Here is a 10,155-nt window from a genome sequence, read left to right on the forward strand (position 1 = left end):
TATGCTCGGTGTCCTGTATGCATCTACAATTTGTATATCTGTTTCCTTTTTTATTTCTGGAAAGTTTTCTATAATTATTTCATTCAACAGGTTGCTCATTCCCTTGGTTTGAACCTCTATACCTTCCTTTATCCTGATGACTCTTAAGTTTGGTTTTTTTATGTTATCCCATATCTCTTGGATGTTTTTCTCGTGATTTTTTACCAGCCTTTCTGAGTTGGCTAGACTCTTTTCAAGATGATATATTTTGTCTTCATTATCTGACGTTCTGGCTTCTACTTGCTCCACTCTGTTAGTGATACTCTCATTTGAGTTTTTAATTTGGTTTATAGTTTCCTTCATTTCTAGAATTATTGTTTGATTTTTTTTAATAATCTCTATCTCCTGATAAAGATGCTTAATTTCTTCTTTTATCTGTTTATGTAATTCATTTTTAATGTGTTCTTTCACTGTTTGAATTTGCTGTCTCATATCCTCTTTAAGGTTCCATTTCATCTGTCTAAGGTAATCCTTGAGTTCTTTATTTGACCATTTTTCTGATGCCTCTAGGTCCTCCTGAATATTTAGGCTGTCCTGCATTGTTTGTACTCCTTTTCTTTCTTGCTTTTTCATGCTGCTCATGTTACTTCTTGTTCTGTTTGACTGCTGAGTTACTGTTTACTCCTATAAATTTATTTGATGCTGTTGCTGCTGGTTTCAATGGAGTTATCTCCTCCGCCGCATTCTGGTGACGTCAGTTCTCTGCCATGGTGGTATCCCATGCAAATGAGAACTTTTTAATATTTATTTTTTAGTTTTTGGTGGACACAACATCTTTTATTTTTTATGTGGAGCTGAGGATTGAACCCAGCACCCTGTGCATGCCAGGTGAGCGCGACACTGCTTGAGCCACATCCCCAGCCCCATATAATCTTTTTGTATGTGGCTGCATTCAGTTGGCTAGTATTTTGCCAAGGAATTTTGGCATCTATATTCCTAAAGGATTTGGGTCTTCAGTTATTTGTTTATTCCTTGTGTTATCTTTTGTTTTGGTGTCAGGGTAATTCTGGCATCATAAAATGAGTTGAAAAGTGTGTTTTCCTCTTCCACTTTTTGGAAGAGGAAATAAAAAAATTTCTTAATTTTCATTTGAATGTTTAGAAGACCTACCTAGGAAAGCCATCTGAACCTGGTCTTTATTTGTAGAAAGTTTTTTTGTTGTTGTTCTTTTTAGATGTACACAAGAGTAGAGTGTATTTTGACATATTATACACACATGGAGTACAACTTATTCTAATTAGGTCCCATTCTTGTAGTTGTACATGATGAGAGTTTCACTGGTCCTGCATTCATATACGAACATAGGAAAGTTAGTTATGTTCTGTTCATTTTACTATTTCCATTCCCAGGGAAGTTTTAAAATTACTATTTTAGCATCCTTATTTCTTATAGGTCTATTCAAATGTTCTGTTTCTCATTGAGTCAGAACTGGTAGTTTGTGTCTTTCTAGAAATGTGCCCAAGATTCTAATTTGTTGGCACATAATTGTTCATGGTTTTCCTTATATTTTTTAATCCTTTTTATTTTTACAAGATGGATTTTAATAATTTGCATTTTCTCTCTTTTGCCTATTTTTCTTGTCAATTATATCTTTTCTAAGAGTTGATTCTTCACTGATTTTCTATTTTGTTTTTCTAGTCTCTATTTCATCAATTTCTGCTTAAATCTTTATCTCACCTTCCTTCTAGTTTTGGGTTTATTTTGCTCTTCTAATTCTAGTTTTTTAAGGTGTAATGTTTGCTATTGATTTGATATATTTAAATGTAGGCATTTACAGCTATAAATTTAGGAATAAATGGGGTCTATTTTGGCCTGAAGCTTTACTAGTTTGATAGAAACCCATTAAGACTGAATTACACAAATTTACTTGGATGCTTGCTTAGCTTCTGATTCATGGCAGAGTAGTATCCAAAATGCACAAGTAAAATACATAAATGCCAATAGAGCATTTGTTTTAGTAGTGACAATTATTCAAAGCCTTCATATAATTTTTAATATGGAAGGATGAATTATTTGGTGACAATTGTGAAACATTCTTAAACCTGTCACATGTAGAAATTCTGTAGTCTGAGAAATTGTTACTGGCATTTGCAAGCATGGCAGAAATTTAACAAACTGTCGCCAAAGCATTTGCTTGTTTGAATGCCAAGGTTTCTTTTCCCACATCACATGTGGTATCCTGCTGCCAATAGTTATCAAAATACTCCCACAGTTGTCACAGAAAAAAATTGTTCAGGAAGTTACTGTTTCTTTATTCTGGTTGTCCTTACATTACATTTTCTTGCTACTTTCTGGAGATTTATTTGAATAACACGAATAATAGCATGGGCAAATGGATATTCAATTGGGGATTGAAGAAAACACTGATATACAGCTAGAGATAAATACATACAGAATGCAGTGAGATCAAGATGTCTTTCATGCTTTACTTTTGATATATTCCTATTGTTTAAATTTTTGAGGGGATTATGTAGTTTGTGCAATGTAAAACAATAATAAAAATGTAAATCATGTAGAGGTAATCAAGAAAATAGTACTGAGAAAGTCTAGCTGAGCAGGGTGAGATGGTTTATACCTATAATTCTAGTGACTCATGATGCTGAGGCAGGATGATTGCAAGATAGAGGCAGTTTCAGCAACTTAGTGGGACCCTGTCTCAAAATAAAAAATAATAGTAGATAAATATAGAGGCAGAGTGGTAGTGCACTTGGAATTCTTGAGGCCCTGAGTTCCATCTCCAACTTCACTAAATAAACAAACAAACAAACAAGTAAATAAGAAAGTCCAGCTAGATCAGTTCATTATAATCAAAGGTATGCAATTATATGGTACAAAAGGTAATAATAGGTTTTTGAAATAAAAACCAGCCCTTTACCAGAAATCAATAAACAGGTAAATTTATTAGCTGTAACAGTTATGTGCCAAGGTCAGTTTAAAAATCCTTGCATAGCAAACAGGAAAGATGAACAATTGGAAAGTGTGACCTTGCATCAGAAATTTTTTTAGGAAGAAATACACCAGTGCATGCATGTTAAACAGATAGACACTCACAGCAGTGAGTTTAGGACATTCCTAATGTCCTAAGTGAATATCAGAAATGGGGTCCAGGGGAGAGGAGGAGGAGGAGGAGGAGGAGGAGGAGGAGGAGGAGGAGGAGGAGGAGGAGGAGAAGAAGAAGAAGAAGAAGAAGAAGAAGAAGAAGAAGAAGAAGAAGAGGAGGAGGAGGAGGAGAGAAGGAGGAGGAGGAGGAGAAGAAGAAGAGGAGGAGAAGAAGAGGAGGAGGAGGAGAAGGAGGAGGAGTAGGAGGAGGAGAAGAAGAAGAGGAGGAGGAGGAAGAGAAGAGGAGGAGAAGGAGGAGGAGGAGAAGGAGGAGGAGGAGGAGAATAACAGGAGGAGGAGGAGAAGAAGAAGAGGAGAAGGAGAAGGAGGAGGAGAAGAAGATGAAGAAGAGGAGGAGAAAAAGAAGAAGAGGAAGAGAAGGAGGAGGAGAAAAAGAAGAAGAGGAAGAGAAGGAGGAGGAGAAAAAGAAGAGGAGGAGGAGAAAAAGAAGAAGAGGAGGAGGATAAAAAGAAGAGAAGGAGAAAGAGACGAAGGAGGAGGAGGAGGAAGAGGAAGAGGCGGAGGAGGAGGAGAAGGAGGAGGAGAAGGAGGAGGAGAAGGAGGAGGAGGTGGAGGAGGAGGAGGAGAAGGAGGAGGAGAAGGAGAAGGAGGAGGAGAAGGAGGAGGAGAAGGAGGAGGAGGAGGAGAAGTAGGAGAGAAGGAGGAGGAGGAGGAGGAGGAAGAGGAAGAAGAAAGAAGAAAGAAGAAGAAGGAGGGTGGGGAGATGGGAGAGGAAAGGAGAGAGAGAGAGGAGAGAGAGAGAGAATCATTGAGTACAATTCAATTTGCCTAAGATCATAGGACCAGGAAGTGGAGAGCTGGGATGTAACCTGGGCTTTACCCCTTATTCCATGGGTTAGTGTGTGTGGGTGGCTTTTCTGGACATTCTTTGCAGGGTAGGTCAGGACGTGATGGTGAGGAGAGGATGGAGGGCAGGCAAGTGTTATATCCAAGAGACTGGGACTAAGGCAAAGTGGATTGGGGATTTAAAACAACAACAACAAAAAATAAGGACAAAAATTATGTATAATCAAGAGAAAGAGGGATGGGGTTGTGGCTCAGTGGTAGTGTGCCTGCCTCACACATGTGAGGCAGTGGGTTTGGTCCTCAGCATCACATAAAAATAAATGAAATAAAGGTATTGTGTCCACCTACAACTAAATAATTTTTAAAGTGGTGGGGGGATTCTGGAGGAAAGCATTTTGTTTACCAAAAAGCATTACTTTAACCAATTCCCACTCTGTCCACAAGGAACATGAATCTCCCATCCTCAAACATTATCTATCAATGAGCTCGTAGTTAATCTAACTGGCTTTCTCACTCTGAAATAGCATGGTGGGTGGAAGGAGAAATCTACTTCCAGGGAATGTATTTCTCCCTTTTCATCAAAGAAAATCCATATTAACATATGTTTGAGGGATTAGTACATCTTTGAAATCCTAAGCAAATGGAAGGAGAATTCTTAGTGTTCCCAAAACTATAAAATGAAGGACTTGGTGTGGCTGCTGCAGGGCAGAATGATTCAGTTTTAAGGACTGCATGCCAATTTCAGGAGTCCTGGCATTTTCTGCATACCCTGGTGTTTCCCAGTAGCCCAGATGCTACACCAGCATTCTGAATGACCTTGAGCCAAATACGAGTTCTTCTGTGATTCATTTTATCTATCTACTAAGCAGGAGGGGTATGGAATAAGTGTTCTGCACTTTCTTTTCAACTTGTGATTTAATTTATAATTTTCCACACTTTCTGAGTCATCAGCATTTAAAATAAACATTATTTGTTATTTATCAATAAGGATAAGAAATAGAAAAAATATTCCTTGTGTTGGGGGTTGAACCCAGCTTTACCACTGAGTTACATCCCTAGCACTTTTTATTTTTTATTTAAGATAGACTGCCTCAAATTGTGATGCTCCTGCCTCAGCCTCCTAAGCAGTTGGAACTACAGGTATGTTTCATTTCACCTGGCCCTTTATTTTATTTATTTATTTTGCAGTGCTGGGTATCAAACTCCAGGCCGTGCACATGATAGGCAAGTATTCTATCACTGATCTATACACCCAGACCTTCTATACACCTTTATATACAACTATTTTTTATCTCTTCAGACAGGCAGCAGACAGGCACTTACACACACACACACACACACACACACACACACACACACACTACACAGCCAACTCAGCCCACAAAGGAGTTGAAAAAGAATGATGTTGAAGTAAAGGTACTATTGGTATTACTTAGCTGCATGGTGTCATAGACCAATAGAAAAACTTATTATTTCATAATAGTATGCAGGACTATCCTCAGCAGAGTCCCAAGAGAAGATAAATGATAAAGTCTTTGTGAGTTTATTTTTTAGAACATGTAAAATGCATATCAAGTGTTGCTTTAACTATTTGAGTCCCCAAATGCAGCTTGTTTTATGTTCTTTGTAGACTTCCAATTACAGGGAATGAGGTTGACCCAGAGTTCCAGCTGCTGAGCTCCGAAATCTATTGCCATGCTTGCTCTGAGGCTGCATTTCCTACTTCTTTAGGACAGTTGCTCCCCAAAGACTGGGTGAGGTGGGGATACCAAGGAAATCCTATTCTGGGAGCCTGGTACTCCTTTAATCCCCTTTAAAACACTCTTTGGACTGCAAGGGTGGCCAAGAATGCTTCTATACAAATTTACTTCCTTCTCATGCCATCTCCTTCCCCTCACAGGCATTTCCCTTAATAAAAATTTTTGCATACTGAGTTCTGTTTTGGTATCTGCTCCTTAGAGGACACCACTATCACACACTGATGAAAAGCACAGCTTTGCAAGGCACAAGACTATGTATTTGGTATGTTGCATTCTGGGTCAAAAAAGGGAAAAATAAGAATATATATTTAGGTCAGCTGATAGAGGTTTCCAGAACTCTCAATGATATTCAGGAAATTATTAACAGTGTATCCTATGTGAAGTTTTGGCAAGAACTTGAGAAGTGCGAAAAGAACAGGGAGGAAAACTATATCTAATTTTTTCCATCCAAGTGAATGTATGTAATTTGAAAGAATAAAATAAAATATTTGAATTAAAATATGAATTTGAGTAAAAAGAAGGCATGGACATTGGAGATAGTTAATTCTGAGTTTGAGTCTTAGACCATCTTTATGATCTTGGGAAAACTACCATACTATTGGATTTTGTTTGTTTATTGGTCTAGGGGATTGAACCCAGAGGCCTTCTACCACTGACACTCCCCCCGCCCCTGGCCCTTCTCTTTATTTTACTTTGAAACAGGATCTTGTTAGTTGCTAAGGCTGGCTTTGAACTTGCATCCTTCTGCCTCAGCCTCCCAAATTGCTGCGATTACAAGCACGTGCCACAATGCCCAGCTGCTATTGGATCCTTGATTCCAGTGGTTTGTTTTCCTCCTTGAAAGAGAATTCTATAATCTTATCTACTGACTCCCTATTTGTGGGGGGACACAGGTGCTAACTCCTGACTAGTCTTGGCTGCATGACTTGCTAGAGTCAGAGGACTGTGAATGGCGAAGACTTAGGTGAGTCTGATAGAAGCTTGTAAGAGCCAGTGCATGGGGTAGCCATTGTAATTCCCTGTAGCATGCAGAGCAATCCCAAGTAGGGACTGCTTCTATAGCTTGGATTCTGGAATAAAGTTGGAGGACCACAGTTGACCAGTAGGCTGCCACTGACATGCACAGTGAGGAGGAAGATCACTTTCACATTTGAAAACTACTGTGGCTATCCCCAACCATTTTTTTCCACTTTTTTTTTTATTGGTGCATTATAGTCGCACTATTGATGGGATTTGTTGTTACATATTTGTACATGCACACAATATAACAATATAATTTGGCCAGTATCACTCCCCAGCACTTCCCCAATCTTTTTTTTTTTTGAACCAAAGATGGAACCCAGGGGATTTTGAGACAGGGTCTTGCCAAGTTGCTTAGGGCCTTGCTAAGTTGCTGAGGCTGGCTTTGAATTTGCAATCCTCTGGAGTCAGCCTCCTGAGCCTCGGGGTTTTCAGGTGTTCGCCATAATGCCTGGCATTCCCCAACCCTTTTATTTTGAAAAAATTCAGAATACAGTTAAAGGAGTAGTACAATTAGCACCCTTATTCAGATCACCAATCATTAACATTTTGCTACATTTGCTAAATCCCCCTTGCTCCTTCTTTTAATATACAGCCTCCAATTTTTTTGAACTATGTCAGTTATAGGCATAATGATATTTCAACCCTGAATATTTCCATATGTATCTTGTAAGAACAAGGAATCTCTCCTATATGACCATAATATTAGTATTATCATATCCAAGAAATATAACATTGATACATTACTTGATATATATTTTGTGTTCAAAATCCTGTAACACAATAGTAACATCTGTAACATCTTAAATGTCTTTTTCTTTCTGATATGAGATCCAAGTGAGGATCTTGCACTACTATTAGCTGTATGTCCCTTTAGTTGCCTTTAATTCTGAGAAGTTCTCTGAACTTTTTTTTGGTCTGTCTCTCCAATATTTCTGGAGTCAAATCAGTTTGTAGAATATCTCACTTTCTGGATACACCTGATTTCTTCACCTCATGATTTTTTTTGATTCAGGTTAAATATTTGTGGTAGAGTGCTAGATGGGTGATGTCATTTTTAAGCATGGAAGAGGCACAAATAATGTCACATTGTCTCATTTGGGGGATGATAAGTTTATCCACTTTGTTAAGGTAGAATCCATCATAGATTTCTGTCAGTGACAAAATATTTGAGATAATCAATTTATAAGAAGGAAAGATTTATTTTGGCTCAGGTTTCAGAGGTTTTAGACTATGATCACTTGGCCCTGTTGCTTCGGGCCTATGGTGGCCCAGCACATAATGGTTGGAGTAAGTGGCAGGGAAGGCCTATTCACTTTATGGCAGCTGGGAAGCAAGAAATAGAGAAGGCCCAAGGTCCCAGTAGCTCAAGTGCATGCCCCAATGACCTAATTTTCTCTCTTTCACTAAAGATTCACCACTTCCCAATAGTGCCATATACTGGGGAACAAGCCTTCAACACAAGGACTTTGGGGGAACATTTAAGATCCAAACTATTACACACCAGATTTCTCTATTGAAAAAGTTCATTCATCCCTCTGTGTTTAATCAGTAGTTTATGAGATGCTACTTAGAGACTATGTGATTATCTTGATCCCCAACAAACTTGCCTCATTTTAGCGTGCACTCATAATCCCATGCTGAATCAATTATTACACTAAGCGTTGCAGAACGGTAAATTTTCCCATCCTGGTATTCCTAGTATATTTAGCATCTGGCATTCTTTTCTAACAAAATATTTCCCTCCATTCCTCACTGCCATTTATCCTTGGGTTTCATTATGGGTTCGTGGGTTTTTAGTTTATAATCTGAACAGTTATAGTCCTTCAGCACAATTCTTTTTATTATTTAAAGTGTCCTAAATTTGGATGAGAGCCTTCTCAAGCTGGATCCTCTGCGCTTCTAACATGATTCTGCCCTTCTTGGAGTATTTCCTTGTTTTCTGGAACAACAATGTTCCAGGCTCACCTCAGATATTTACTGCCACAGACTTGATTCTTTCTCTTTGGGAGAGAGTCTGGCAAGAGGGGGACTAAGATTTGGGGAGAGGGTAGATAAAGAAGGCAAGAAGATTTAGAGAAAACTATTTTAAGGGAGTTCTTAGCCAAAGATCTGCCTTGTGAACATCTCTTAGACTCTCCAAATCTGAATTATTCTCCTGGAAAATGAGAATGATTGTGTTTATTGTTCAGGGCAGTCGTGAAAATTAATAAATGTAGCCCTATGATAGGCACATGATCAATATTTGTTGGCCATTATCACTAGTGACATCCTTCCAACCAGGTTAATACCTGTAATAGTAGGAGCTCCAGTTACCTGTCTTCAAATGCATTTATAATTAAACTTGCTAAAATTTATGTTCAAAGACTGAGTTTAAATGTTGCTCTAAAATGTTCTAAGAGCAACAATACTGTTGTTAGGTGGCGTTAATTGGGTACAGTCTCTAAAAGGCTGGTGAAACAAAAACTTGAAAGGAGTCGGAAGCTGTGGTGCATACATTTAATACCAGCAGCTGGGAAGGCCGAGGCAGGAGGATGGCGAGTTCAAAGCCAGCTTCAGCAAGTTAGGGAGGCCCTAAGCAAACTGAACAAGACCTTGTCTCAAATTAAAAACTAAAACGGGCTGGGATTGTGGCTCAGTTGTTCAAGGGCCTCTGGGTTCAATCCCTGGTACCAAGTAAATAAATAAGTAAAGTAAAACAAACAAACAGGCTTCAAATGGAATCACTGTATGTAAGTAACGAGAGAAGAACACCCCTCTATGTGTATATATGGACACTTTGCCAACCTAATTATGATCTTTTTTTTTTTTTTTCCTAATTATGATCTTAAAGAGAGAGAGAGAGAGAGAGTCTGGTAAAATGTAGCCTTGCTCAAGTCACTCACTTCCATGTTTTCATTTTAAAAGTGAAGACGCACTTTCCCCCATGCAGTTGTGGACAGTGTAACATTTGGAGGAAGGAGACGGGACAGCTGGTGTGGCCAGGAGGAGGCGACTCAGCCGGCACTTCCACCAGGGGCCAGTCAAGGGCGAAGGGCTTGGGGGGGGTCGCGGGCTGAATCTATCAACCGGAGAGGCTTTGAACACCTTTGGATAAAAGCACTTCCAGACTTTACATACAGAAGGCTTGCTTCAGGCAGCCGAAGGACGTGGACACTGCCCCGGAGGTTTCGCCAGGGCATTAATTCATCCATTCGACAAAGTCACCGAGCGCCAGGCACTGGCTGGTTTCTTGGGAGACACCAGAGGACAGGAGACTGCGCCCTTTACTGCGCTCTCGGTCGGCGTCGCATAAACGAGTCCAGGCCGTTTGAAAAGAGCTCTGCGGATTCCAGAGTTTTCTCCAAAGTCTACCGGCCGGGTTTCCAAGCCCACAGCAACAGGGCTGGTCAAAAGGAACCGCAGCGCAGCCAACCTAAGGAGCCACCCC

The sequence above is a fragment of the Marmota monax genome, unplaced genomic scaffold (assembly GCF_021218885.2).
Source record: "Marmota monax isolate L192 unplaced genomic scaffold, Marmota_monax_Labrador192_F-V1.1 WCK01_AAM20220418_F8-fsc00016, whole genome shotgun sequence".
NCBI lineage: Eukaryota > Metazoa > Chordata > Mammalia > Rodentia > Sciuridae > Marmota > Marmota monax.